Genomic DNA, 14,328 nt, shown 5'->3' on the forward strand with positions numbered 1-14,328 from the left:
AGCCTTTGCCAGGTTTTCAGGCAGTTACAACAAACAATGCCAGAGCCCTAGCTAGGGAAAAAATCAACCACACTTTCTTGAACTCACTAGCTAAAAACTACTCCTTTAGCTCTGTTTTCCAAGAGCCAATGACTTTTTTTCATTAATAAATCAGAAGAGTGGCCTCGCACCCTTTAACGTGTAGAACAGAGTAACGGCGTTGCTGTGGTAGAGGCAGAAGCTTTGCTCTGGAGTCATCTGAATTAACTCCGGTGTTCCTTTCTTGGGAGGAACCTGGCCTTGATGGCTTCTTTTCAACATTCTATTATACTGCAGTTGCCCAAGGTCATTATCAAGCCAAACCACAGTGGAACTGGGCCAAACTGCTCATAAACTTCACTTTATGACCTACCACAGGAATGTCCTCTGTGCCTTAAGAAGGAGGTTCATTCCAGCCCTATTACAAGTTTGATGTTAAGACCTGGCAATGTTGTTAAGACCTTTACGGTGTGGATTTAATTTAAAAGAATGTAAGCAATGTGTAGATTCTCACTGTAACAGGGTCTAAAATTTACACTCTACATTCAGGTGTGTAAAAAACATTTTATTTACATCCCATAAATCTTCCGACATGTCTTATTGTTACCTTATCGATGAGTTGCAGGGCGGGGGCGGGGCAGAGGAAAGGTCCGAATACAAAGTCTGAATGTGCCACAAATGATGGCAACGCAGTCTCTTTCATTTAAGCCGTGTCTCTTACTCTCTCAGAGAACTCAACTTTCCCCCCTCCCATTTTTCTTGGGGAAAGTCGGAAGCCTGTACCCATAGGGGGAACTTCAGATTTTCATTGCTCTGCTCTAGGGCGAGGCCTCTGGTCCAATCTCTAGACTGATGGCCATCAGGGTATGTCAGCTTCCAGACATTCTCCCTGGACGTAAAGTCTCCAAGCTGCTCCCCAGACATGCCTACCTCTGTGTTCCTGTTTACCAAAGCATACGGCACCTTCGGACCTCAACAGACCGCACCGAAGGAGCTGCCCCAGCTTGTCCGGGTAGCAGCCTCGCTAGCGTGCTGTAGTGTTGTGCCCTGACATGCTGGCAGCGCCTGGTCACAGGTCTTCTCCTAGAGGCTTGCTGCCTCCGCCCTCCTCCCCAGAGGAGTATGCCATGAGCCCTCCGCCCTTAGTGACCTCTGATTCCCTTACATCTGATTGTTTTCCTATAGACCCCCTGGAGGGGCCCCTCAAGGGGCCCGATGAGACACACACTTCTGAGCTCCTCCTCCTTTCTCTGCCTCACAACTGACCAGGGCTGGAAAGAGTGTTCCTACTATCTCTGTCATAACTGGGTGCTCTTTATGCTACAGAATAGGAATTGGCAAACGTTTCCCGTAAAAGGCCAGATAGTAAAAATTTTAGACATTGTGGGCCATATGGTCTCCATCACAGCTACTCAACTCTGCCGTTGTAGTGTGAAAACAGCCATAGACAGTATGTGAATGAGTGAGTCTCACTGTCCCAATAAAGCTTTGTTTGTAAGAACAGGAGGTGGGCCGGGTCTGGTTTGTGGGCTGTGGTTTGCCAGCCCCTGCGATGGAAGAAACCGGTGGATTTGAATCTTCCAGGCACGGATCTTGATAAGAAGGTATGGTGGGTTAGAGATAGCCACAGGTTTATTTGTTTGTTTGTTTGTTTGTTTGTTTTTGACACTCATCATCACATCTATGACTCTTAACTTTAATGGCTTGCAACTACATTGACCAATAGACTTAGCGGAAGTGGCACCGTGCCCATTTCTGACTCGGTCCTTGAGAGACAGGCAGATCCTTCTTTTTCTGTCTCTTGGAACACTCTTGAAACTCTAAACAGCCTCTTAAAAGGCCTGATTACCCTGGAACATCTGGAGGGGCTCTGAGATGACATGGAGGTGACAGGGGTACGGTGGGGCCCAGCCTGCCAGCCGTTCCTACCAAGGCACCAGGCACGGGGGTGAAGTGGACACAAATCCTCGAGGAAAGCCCAGGTGCAAGCTGAACTGCACTGACTGTCCCCAGCCCAAGCTATGGGAGGCAGAAGAATAGGTTCATGGAGTCCGGCCCAAATTCATGACCCACAGAAATGATTACCCTTTGAAGTCACTAAATTTAAGTGGACTGTCTAAACAGATTATGGGTGAAAAGCCACTGGCTTAACTAAAAATATTCTTCTTCCACTTTAACAGAGTCACCAAATCTCATTGTTTGCTTCTCTTGGTAAATACAGGGTAAAGCTTCAAGCAACTGACCTCTCTGGTCTTACATAACAGAGCACGAGATTAACTTTTCCTACCACAAACTACCAGTCAGAAAATTCTGGAAAGGAACACGAGCAAATCAGATGAAATGATAAGTGCTTGGGGAAATGAGAGGACGGGAGCTTTGTGTGTGGCAAGGATCACACTTTCACTGCCGTGTAGGGGCTTCCGACTTCCTTGGCATAGTTGTGCAATTCCACACTGCGGCGCTCAGGACAGACGGCATCTGCTCAGCTATTACAGGAGGAAAAAAGACGAATGGTTCTAAGTCCTTTCGAGAAGAAAAGGCTCTTGCTGGGCAGGTACGCCAGCACCCAGACTTTCCTTTTCGGTCAAATTTTCCCAAGAAAAACAATTGTAGTAAGAGAGCAGACTAATCTTCTCAGAGTGTTTTTGTGGCGAGCATAAATGGAGGTCCTAGGGGTGCGGGTGGGGGCACAGAGAGCACGGAGGAGCCATGTGGAGGTGAGGGGAAAGCGTAGGTGGGAGAGAGAGAAGCAGATTGTCGCCAGCCACTGCGCCACCTCTGCGAGTGGGAGACACTGTGCCAGGTGTGCGTGGGGGAAGAATCTGACAGTAGGCGGTTGGGAGTGGGGAGCAGGTTTGGGGAATGGCAGCTTCCTGTGTGGAAAATAGTGACAGCGCAGAAGAGAGGGCTGTTTGGACATGGGAACACTCGCCCGCCCCCAGTTCTTTGGTCTTTTCTAAAGGACAAAACAGCGTCAAACTAGTGTGATTATCATCTGTGCCTATTGTAAACAGAGACGTTTTTCTTTTTTCAAAACTACCCCGTAGAGGAGAGAAAGCACAGCCCAGTCCCTACACAAAGTGTCTCCTCTTTGGGGGCTCTCTTTTATTTACTTTTTTTTTTTTTTTTTAATAGCTAAGTGCTGTCTGGGAAGGCAATTTGGCCTAAAATATCTCAATCAGTGCTATTTTTGAGGTGATTCTGGAAATCACCTAGTGGAATTTAAGAAAAAAGCTAAAATAATATAAACCAAGTTGTTCATTTTTTAGGGGGTATCCACTCATAATTGCAATGGGCGATGTTGTCTATAGAACATTTTCTGTAGATCTTTCTGAACCTTTAAATGCATCTTAATAGGTCTTTAAAAAGCAAAACGGTGCATGTTAATGTTAAGAAGATCAAACAGAAACACCAACGAGACAAATAAAAATAAACACACGAGATCTAACATTACCCGAATGGGGACTTGCGTCTTGAGGTGACATTTCCAGTGACAGCACCGTACTCGGAATCAGAAAGCACTGACTCTCCAACAGCTTGGAAGTGAAGATGATTCACTCTGGAATGCTGTGGGGAATGATGCAAAAAGTGACTCCAGACATGTTTTCAATGATTTTTCTTGTTGGGGAGAATAGAGGATTTCTTTATATCTAGCGTCGTTTTTTTATGGAGACATAGATAAATGTCTATTTCTTTTGTGTTTTCGTGCTTTTCTTTGAGCTGACACTATACATACCCTGAGCCATGTTGGGTCCCAATTATATTGAAGTTTCATAATATATTACCTGAGGCCTACCTTATAATACAAGTGAACATAACCCTTCCGTCTAAATTTCATGTATGTTTCAAGGAAAAATATGGCCTTTAGAACCTTTGTTAGCCTCCAAATACTTGTTTTTGCATTTCTTGATATGTGTAGACTATTTCAGAGAAAATGCAAGGGGAAATCTCAGAGCCGGCAATCACAGAAATGTGCTTCTTGAGACTGGCACACAATTTTGTGATATTATTTTAATTCTGTAAAGAAAAAAGTAGAAAAGGGAGCCAGAACAAAATTTCCTTGATTCCCCGCGTTGATTTGGTACAAGAGAAGTTGTGGCATGAGGTAACTGGTTTTCTGCTGCTCCCGCGCTGACCCGGAGTAGAAGTCGTGAATCGCGCGGTGCAGGTCAGACCTGCCCCACGGACCGGCTTTGTTTGACTCACACGGTGTTTTCATTTTAAGTATTAATCAGTTCCCTTTAAATGACGTTCACCATGATCGCCATATTCTCTTACACACCTGCTTGCTTTAGTTATTATCTTACTGGTCTCTGTGGATTTTTTTATTTTTTGTTTTTGTGCAATCCTTGGTAAGAACTTATAGAAATTAGTTTCATAAGTTAACCATAAAACCTACAAAGCCATTCAGTTATGCATCAGTTGCCTTATCATTTTCAATTTACTATCAAGTGGCCTCAGAAGAAAAGAGGGAGCGGTTGGTTGGATCTCCCTGTGGCTTTCTTAATATTATGCTTTTAGTTTACTCATGACCTTGGACCTGAAAATAATATTGTAGCACTGTAGCTACCGCTGATGGTATTGAATTATTCTCTCTGAACAAAGGCCTTTACAACTAGAGGAGTATGAGATGCAGGTTCTCCTGCTCACAAACATCAAAACTGAAGTCCTTGAAAAAAAAAAAAAAAGTCTATTTCAATAGCGAATCAAGTCTGATTCAGACATTTCAAACCTTTCTTGAGGGCCTAATAAGAATCTATAGCATTTTCACCTTCCAGCATTCACTGTGTATTTCTTTTCCTCGTTCTGTAGACTACACAAAGAGATGACAAAGAAAAGACTTTATTCTGAAAAGACCGTGTTAATCACATTAGCATCTACTTGAAACGATATTCCTGTGTGATAGAATTTCTTAGTAAGTCTCCCTCCGCTTTTCTAGAAAAAAAAAAAAAATCTGGGTAGCAATATCATGTGCTTAAAAATAAAAGCCAGCTGCTCATCACGCGTTCACAGCTCCCCCTCCCCCCCCCGTGCAGGGCGTACAGGAAGTCAAATCTTCAGTTTTATTTTACTTTTTAAAAAATCTTCTACTGCAAGGCTATTTTTTGTTTAGATGGATCTGGTGCCTGGAAGTGGGTATTTTTGTGTCCTGCCTCCCTAAATAAAGAAGGTATTTATCCATTTAGCACATTGTCTATTTCAGCACTTTTTAGATGAGGGAGGGACTAGACAACACATACATTTTGGAAGACTCATGTGCTATTTCGCTAACATGTTATCTACTTTTCTTTAGGGGGAAAATGTCTAAGAAAGTAAATGTGATAGGTCGATTGCAGAATAGCTCCAATTCTCTACCCTTTCTCATATCCAAGCCCCTTGCAAAGTGACTTTTTAGCTCCTCCCCTCAAGAGGTAGATTTAACTTCCCTACTTTTGAACCCGGGCTGGTCCTGTGACTTTCTTCGGCCAGCATGGCAGAAGTAGTGGTGTGCTTGGTCTAACCCTGGTCCTCAAGATGCCTCATGCTTCCATTCGCTCCTGGAACCTGGCTGCTGCCACAAGAAGAAGACTGGGCTTGGTTACTGGAGGATAACAGAACACATAGAGCAGAACCAAGTGTCCTCAGCTGAGGCAATTCCAGATCGGGCAGCTCCCAGCCAACCTGCCAGCTGGCCATAGATGCGCGAGAGACACCAGCCACACCCAGCCCATAGATGAACTTGTGAGAAAATAACGAAGAGTTCTTAAGCCACTATGTTTTGGGGTGGTTTGTTATACGGCAGTAGCTATTTGATACACTTTCTCGCAAAACAGACATTTTCGTGTGTGTGCCCATGTATCGCAAAGAGCACGAACATAGATTTAGGTGCTACTACAACTGGAGTTTGGAATTTAGTACCAGACTCACCATGTTCAAGTCCCGGCTTCCTCACACAATGTTTGCTAAGTTAATCTCTCTAAATTTAGTTTCTTCAAGGAAACTAAGGAAAATTAGTATATCGAGGGCTATTGTAAGGATTAGAGATGATACTCATAAAATATGCCTGGAAAATAGGTGCTCAGTAAGTGAAAGTTGCTGTATGTTTATGTATATGTATATGTTCGATGTTATGTGACTTGCACTTAATAAGTTTCACCATTCTGGACCCCACCGGTTACAAGAAATTGGATAATGAGAGTGGTCTATGTAGCTGGACCTCACAAGGAGGCCTGCCAAAATCCAGCCTACGTAACTTTATTCTCCTAACACTATCTGAAGGTGGTTCTCCTTGGAGACCTAGCAATTATCTGGCCTGGATCTTGACCCTCTAACCCATGGCAGTCACTTCTGCTGGGCTTCTGCTATGGTTTAATGTGACTGCACTGACCTTGACCTGTCTCCCTGGTTTGTTGCTATTGTTTGACTGCTTTTGTTCTGGTCTTCATGGCTGTTCACTTAGTTGATATTATTACTGTGACATGGCATCTCTAGCCATTAATTCTGTCTTGTTACTATGTTTACCAGGACTTTACACAGGTTCTCATAGACTGGCTCGATACTCACCAAACCCCTTTTCCTCTCTGAGTATATAGCTAACCTACTTTCCCAGCCTTTCATGTCCGTTGGGGCCATGCGACTAGTACTCAATTGTGGCAATTTGTTGCAGAACTGATATGTAACTTTCAGGATGAAACAATAAGAAACTAGTGTGCCTTCTCTGTGTTCTCTTCTAGCTCTGTGTTTCGCTGGTTGGAAAAAAATAGATTGCAGGGCGATGGTGGCATAGAGAATGACAAAAGTGCTAGATGGAAAAAGCCTGTAACCTTGCGTCACTACCTGGAAGAGAACCCTCTAGGAGAATGTCCTAACCAGGAACATTTACATTGCACTTTGCATGAATTAAGAAAAACTTTTAAATTATGTTAAGTCTCTGAGATTCGAGGGGTTATTTGTTACCACAGCACAGTCTAACATATCCTGACTAAAACATCTCCCAAATTGTGTAGCCCTCTTTTCTGTGTTTCTGAAAGTGCTCGTAGCATTAACAGCTATAATTTGTCTTATTGATTCTCACGGATGCTTTGCATCTTTAAACCTGGGCAAGTTTCCTAGAATTTGTTAAAAAAAAAAAATATATATATATATATAAACAAACTCAACAAATATTTGTTGAATGCCTACCACTTGCTAGGTATTGGGGTAGGCAGTGAGGTTAGAGAGATGAAAGATGAAAATGACATCATAGTGGCTCAATGTTACACCTCCCAGGACTGAGTTCTGAACTCTACTCTGCTCCCGAGTGTAAATACCTTGCCTATGCTGGATGTTGTAAGGAGGGCGAGAGAGAGCTTTTCCCCCTCTGCTCCTCCTTCACAAGTCTCAGTGCTCAGTCTACAGGGTAGCTCTGCCATATCTTGTTACTTCTCCCACCTAGAAGATCCACTGGAGATCCCCCCAAAGAACAACTGATTTTTGCTTCCCCTAACACACCAGGACTTCAGAAGTGACTGGAATAATTAGGTGACCCCCAGAAACATCCTCTCTGTAGATATGAAATGTCAATATCACAGTATTTTTGCTGTTGTTTTTGTCATTCTCTTGCATAGATGCAAAGAAAAATTAATCACAAGATTGTGAAACTGTGGGTTTCACCTTAATATTATGTACACACTAGAATGTACCTGGTTATTTAACATGTGAAAATAAGTAATTAGTAAATGATGTTTAGCTTTATTTTCCACCGAAAAAGATAAACAGAGAGACTATTTGACAGAGAAAATATGGGGTTGATTAAAAAAACAAGTAGTCTCAGCAGTGACACTTATTTCAATCATAACCAATTTGCATTCCTGGTTTAGTTTCATAGTCCTGAAACATTTCTCTTTTCAATGTGTTTGGTTTTTCAGCTGCTACTAAACAACATCTTGCTGGATAATTAAAGAGTCACATTTGGGGGGCGGATTTCAAGGATCTCTGCATATTAGTTGGATGGCATTTGGGGCCAGGCTGGAAGGTGGTTCCTCAGGACTTCAGATTACATTTGCTTTTTAGAAAATGTTAAAAGGGGTTTTATTTGAAACCAGAGGTGAGCCCAGAAAGATCAGAGGGGCCACAACAGCTGGATGCTATAAATGCTTCAGTATTGGAACTCAATCATTTCGATAACCACACACAGAGTATTCAGCAAAAGGATGTTTGCCATGGAGCCATCATCTGTTTTCCAGCTCTGCAGTGCCTGACGGTGAGTGAGATTGGCTTACTTTGATACCGAATGTGTTGGATGGGGATAATTAATTCTCGGCCCGCGTACGTAAATCTTTGTTTTTCCCTTTCCCCAGCTTTTATCAGGCTCCCACAGGCTGTCCTTCCACTGAGCACGTGCACAAGACCACGCACATGCTGCCTCTTATGCTGTCAAATCCCTTATGCCAGAAGAAACCTACTTTATGGATTTTAGATGGGATTTGAATTAAAAAATAGTGTTCCTTGCCGAACAGGAATGAGATTCCACTAACTCCAAATATGGCAGATGTGGCTAATCTAGTATTGATAATACTACAAAATATAATAAAATTCTATTTTTAAAATAGTGCCAGTTGAGAACCTTTCTTCCATGTAAACAATTCAGAAGTCCCTTACTGGAAGGGAAACCCTGTTTTCTGATTATGCTGCAATTGGCACAAAATATTTCACTAATGAATTGAAAGCATTGCATTTTCTTTTTTCAGTGTTAAAATAATAATTTAAAAAGCTGAAAGAATCTTAGAAGCCTAGGAAAGATAGCAAGACTAAATTTATTTTTATTATAACTCTCCGACTATTGAGTTTAAGAACTGACTGGCTAGCAAAGAGCCGGCCACCGAACAAAGATCTGTTGAATTAGAATCTTTAAATGTTCATTCGGTTGAAATGTCTGTTTTATCTTTAGCCTGACTTTTATCTGTTTGGAATGTTCCTCTGGCAATAGTACTATATTATGACACACAGTTCTTGTTTTTAAGTACTAAATTGCATTGCTGTTGGAGTTTTAGGTTTTGAATATGTCCCATGTGGGACATTTCAAATAGTAGATAGAACTTCCATGCCACTGAAAAATTTTAAACTACGTGGAAAAAAAATTGTTTCTCTTACTTATTTTTGTTCAACCATAATGTCTTTTTTATCAGTGTTGAAATGATAAATTCGACTTAAGTAAATAAATTGCTTGGTTGATATTTTTTTGTGTCGTAATCGCTTTAATTTTTCTTCTGACCCTTTTGAAATTATGTCGTTCATAGGAGAGAAAGCTCGAAGGATATAGCCTTTGAATTAAAATTTTCACACACACACACAAAATATGAAAATAAAGGAAAGAGAAGCTAGGAAATGAAGAGAAAGAGAGACATTAAAAGATGCTTTGATGCAGACATAGCAAAGATCTGGACTTGCACCTCCTGCTCACTGTAGGCTTCAGACCCGGGCACACCTGCTGAGCTGGCAGGGCAGGTGCTCACCGAGGCCTTTGACATGGTCGTCGAGGAGCTTCCTGGGAAACAATGCTCCTTCTGTCCATTCCTGGGAGGCAGAAACATCGTTCACATCTGAAGGCCAGGTGAGGGGCATGATGGAATCTGGGGAGGAAGCGAGGTTTGAAGAGCTCATTTAAAGAGAACTTATTCTAAGGAAAGGAGAATATTGAAAGAAACCTTTTAAGTAGCCACTGAGGTAGGATGGTGCTAGAGTCTGAATGTTTGCACCCCCTGCCAAATTCATATGTTGAGATCTTACACCCCTCTCCACGATGATGGTATCGGGAGGTGAGGCCTTTGGAAGTGATCACATCATGAGGATGGAGCTCTCATGATTGGGATTAGTGCCCTTATAAAAGAGGCCCCACGGAGCTCTCTAGGGCTTTCTGCCACATGAGCATACAGCAAAAAGACTGCCGACTATGAACCGGAAAGAGGGTTCTCATCGAAACTCCATCTCCAGAACCATGAAGGATAAATTTCTGTTGTTTATAAGCCGCCCAGTTGGCAGTATTTTTGTTGCAGACAGGTGGAGACTCATAATACAGGACAATGACTGTGGCTGCACCTCTATCCAGCCTCAACTCCAGATCCGTGTCTGTGTCTAGGAGAAAAAAGCTGTGAGTAACAACATGGGGGGATTGCTTCTCTAAACCATGAAGGGTGCTTGGGCACAGGCCATATTGCTTCAGGACATTCTAACGAAGAGGGTCTCAGTTTCCCTGCAGTCCTACAGAGTACCGTGTGACCTCAGCACTTGGCCATGGTAGAAGGGGACCCTCGTATGCAGTGAAGCAGCCCAGAGCAGTGGCATGTCAGCTGGTGGGTCAGTGTGGAGTGAGTACAGTGACCACAGGCGGAGAGGACAGACACCGCTCTGGGATGGGAGGAGGGGGTGGCGATGCCCTACAGAGTCCCATGGTCACCAGGGACATATTCTGGGGACGCCCAGCTGTAGTGGAGGGCAGGTGGGTGGCTTCACCAGAGGTGCCGCACGAGGGGGTAGAGTCACTAGGCCAGCAAAACGTAGGCATGCACATGAACATGACCACATCCATGCTCCCGGGGTGGCATGGAGACACTTGGGATACAGAGAGAAAGCGATCCTGCAGGTGACATCCTTATCAAACGAAGGAGGTCAAAGAAAATTTTGTTTAAAAAATTAGGAAAACCTATGTAAAGAATTGAAAAACGCACATGTGGTAGGCACCTACGCTTGCCAGTCTCTCCGCTGCATGCTTTCCCGGGCTGCCTTACCCAGTCCCGGCCGGCTCCGTGAAGGCGCATCATTAGTCTATTCTGCACATGACGTATTTAAAAATAACATGTTTTTAAAATCTCAAAGTAAGTCATGGTGAAAACTCTAATTTAATCCTGTCCCGTCCAGAGCTGCTGGGAACGGTTCCTGGCCTCAGCGTGATTCAGTTGTGCTTATTGTGACCCTGGCATCCTCCGCAACAATTTGCTTCTTTTTCCTCTTAAGGAAACCAGAGCTGGTTTCGGCCATTTGCAACCGAAAGAACCTTAACTAATATAAAATCATAGGATGTAACTACTGTAAAAGCATGTATTAAGTTGCCTAAATGCTGCAGTGCGTCTAAAAAATGAAAGCTGCAATCTTTAAAGAAGGCTTTAGCTAAAAAAAATTAGTACTAAGAAGCAGAAGCAATAATGGAGTATTTTACTACATGCTAGGAACCAGGCCACGGACTTTACATACAGATGCTCATTTAATTTTCACGAAGGCTGCATCGGATCCGTGCCACTCTAAATCTCACTTCTCATTTGAGGATTTCGAAAGTGGCAAAACTGGGATTTTCACCTAGATCTGTCTGATCCTCCAATCTGCCTTAGTCATCACTCAGCAATTGCTTCAAACAAAATAATTAGTGCCCCATGTTGGCCCTCAGCCATAATCCTGAGTTTAAGAGTCTCTTATTCTCCCAAATCAAAGAATGAGGAGTAAAAATGAAATAAAATCTGGACGAAATTCAAAAATTATTTATTGATAATGTCAAGACACATGGAAGGTATTTGAGCTAGGAATTGATCTAATAGGACAACAAAAAACAGATCTGATAACAGTAATTGCCATTTGTCCTGGGAATTGATAGAATGAGCCAATTTCACCTGATTTCCAGGTACCGCTCAACATCCATTCCTGCCTGAGCTGACACTGTTTACCCCTCCATTTGTGGTCAGTCCAGTTCCAGAGTCAAGGTTCTCAGCCTTGGCTGCATATTAGACCCACCTGGGACCTGGAAGCTTTTAAAAATCCCAGGAGCTTGGCCTGCACCCAGACCAATTACATCAGGATCAATAGGTGTGAGACTCAGGCTTTGGTAATTATTACAGTTCTCCAGATGATTCTACTCTGCAGTTACAGTTGAGAACACCGGTCCAGGATCTAAGTAGGCCTTGGAAAGAAGGGCTGAAAGGAAGCCTTGCCCAGCATCATGCCCCGGGGCCAGTGATGGTGCAGAGGGTGTCCGCGGGGAGAGCCTGGCCTGGTCCCAGCCTGCCTGGGGGCCCACCCCTGCCTCCCTGACAGCATCCATGCAGAAGCACCTGGCTGGGCTGCCCACGTTTGCATGTGGATCCACAGGTAGGAGGGTCGCTTTTTCTAATAGGATCCTGTAACTCTGTTGGCTTTATGAGATGATTATAGATGGTCGTATATATCTAAAAAATGAAATTCTGAGGTGCTTTTGGTCCAGGGGCACTTGATATGAAGCCTGCAGGAAGTCATTCTGCTTCTTCTCCTTTTAAGCACAAACCTTACTACAAGAAGGCCAAATATGTTTCTATTTCTCTGGACCACAGGCTTCTGTTGACTAAGAATACTTTTTATTCTGTTCTATTGAATATTCTTGAATGTATTAAAATTGCTGAAATACACGAGAAGTCTCACAGCTGGCTGGCAGTCAGCTCAGCAGGTGGGCAAGGGGGTGGGTCTGGACAGAAAGCTGGTCTTTTGCCTTTATCTCCAGACTCAGGCTCCTCTGGCGCCTCGGTTCTAAGTACAGAGACCCTCCTTGCTCCTTGCTCCTCCAGTCTGAGTTCCTGTTTGAATAACCAGCCTCACGTTCCAATTCCTCCTACTTTAAGGCTTTGCCTGTCTTGCCGCTCCTCCCTAAACCAGAGTTCTACCTGCAACTTATCAAATTGCCTGGAGCCTGCAGGTCACGGATGACTGTTCCTGAAGCCATCACCCATCCTCACATCATCCTCCGCTCCGCTTTGCACACTGACCACACACTCCTATTGGTGGCCATGGGCTGTCAGACTGGGTCATTGTCCTCCTCGTCCCGGAGTCTCCCTAGTCCCTGCCACTGGGCTCGCCTCTGCTCCCAGCACCGTCCCATGCCGTCGGTTCCTCTCTCACCCTTGCCTCGTTGCACGTGGTACAATCCTCTCGTGACCAAACAGAAACACTTACTAAAAGTCAGCAGTCACTGGCTTTAGATATTAATACATTTCATCCCACACACACACATATATATACACATAGATATAGATAGATCTCTATATATCTATATCTATATTTATAGCATTTATTAACAGAGAAATAAGAGAACATCAAAGCCCCATGGTGGGAACAAGCATGGCATCAGTGAGGACCAGTGAGAAGACTGTGGAGGAGGGCATGGTGGGGAGAGTGGGACATGGTGGAATCAAACGGGTTGGCAGGGGCAGGTCAGATAGAGCCTGGAGCTAATAAAAGGAGTTTGGATTTTATTCCACGTGTCGTGGAAGGCCATTGACGGGCTTCAAACAAAGGCCCGATATGATCTGGCTTACATTGCAAAACGACACCTGCGTTGCTAGGCAGAGATTTTTAAAGGGCAGGATGGAAGCCGGGAGACCTGTTCACAAGGGAAAAATGTATCTATGAGCTCAGGTGCATCTGGTTTGGCTTGAACTAATGGTTTATAATGTGGATAGATAAAAGTGGATGGATTCAGAATATATTTTGGGAGCAGAGTTGATTCCAGGAAGGGTCAGAGGTGTAGAAAAGTGAAGAAGCAAGAATAACCTATAGACTGGACATTAAATAAATAGTTACTGGTAGTGCCTCTTACTGAGGTGATGAAAACTGGGAGAAGAACAGATTTGGCAGAAGAAATCAAGAGACCTGTAGAGAAGCTTAATACGCCTATTAGGCAGCAATCACTAAATAATCTGTAACGCACTCGATGTACTGGGCAATTACACAGCAAATTAAAAAGCAGAGCTTCCTCACACTTTAAAATATGTGAATAATGTTTGGTAAGAAGAGCCAGCCGCATACTCAGGCTATCAAATGATGTCGCCGATACAATTCTATTTTGTTATGACTTTCAACGAATTGGCAAACAATAACTTTTGACAGGCATTGGTATTCAGCACACGCATCTAACCTGGCACCCGTGTGACTGCAGAGTCTGTCAGTGGTGAAGTGAGCAGAAGGAGCTGGGGAGGCGTATGTGGGGGGGGGGGGCAGAATGTGAGTCCTCTCGTTCCATCCTGGCTGCTGACTAATGTCCGTGGACAGGGGAGAACTTCCGCTGGTGCCCTGCTTCCTCTTCTCACCCCTCACCTCCGACATGACCCTGAGAATACAGCACCCTGACTCAGGACTTCCCCCAGCCCTCTCTAGAGTGTCCCAGGCTCCAACTAAAAGGTACTGATTAAAACATGGACTTGATGGTGTTTATAGTAAAGCAATTTTGACTTTAAACAACTGTGGGAAGTAGATTATCGCTATGTTTTCTTAAATTATTATTGTGGAAATTTTGGAGATTTATAGTAAGTAAGTATTATTCATGATATCCTCAGCCCA

At 43.6% G+C, this 14,328-nt stretch overlaps 1 long non-coding RNA gene across 3 annotated transcripts; it reads left to right on the plus strand.

Annotated features, from left to right (window-relative positions):
• The first annotated feature begins 2,335 nt into the window (after positions 1–2,335).
• LOC107518164 lies at positions 2,336–13,995 on the plus strand. 3 transcript variants are annotated; one of them, XR_001598764.2, is made up of 5 exons: positions 2,336–2,572; positions 7,905–8,239; positions 9,276–9,589; positions 10,032–10,126; positions 11,887–13,995. It is a non-coding gene; the product is annotated as an uncharacterized LOC107518164 (long non-coding RNA). The 3 variants fall into 3 exon arrangements; XR_001598763.2 differs by having other exon boundaries at positions 9,276–10,126; XR_001598762.2 differs by lacking the exon at positions 11,887–13,995 and having other exon boundaries at positions 9,276–10,436.
• The last annotated feature ends 333 nt before the right edge of the window (positions 13,996–14,328 follow it).

The sequence above is a fragment of the Rousettus aegyptiacus genome, unplaced genomic scaffold (assembly GCF_014176215.1).
Source record: "Rousettus aegyptiacus isolate mRouAeg1 unplaced genomic scaffold, mRouAeg1.p scaffold_m13_p_13, whole genome shotgun sequence".
NCBI lineage: Eukaryota > Metazoa > Chordata > Mammalia > Chiroptera > Pteropodidae > Rousettus > Rousettus aegyptiacus.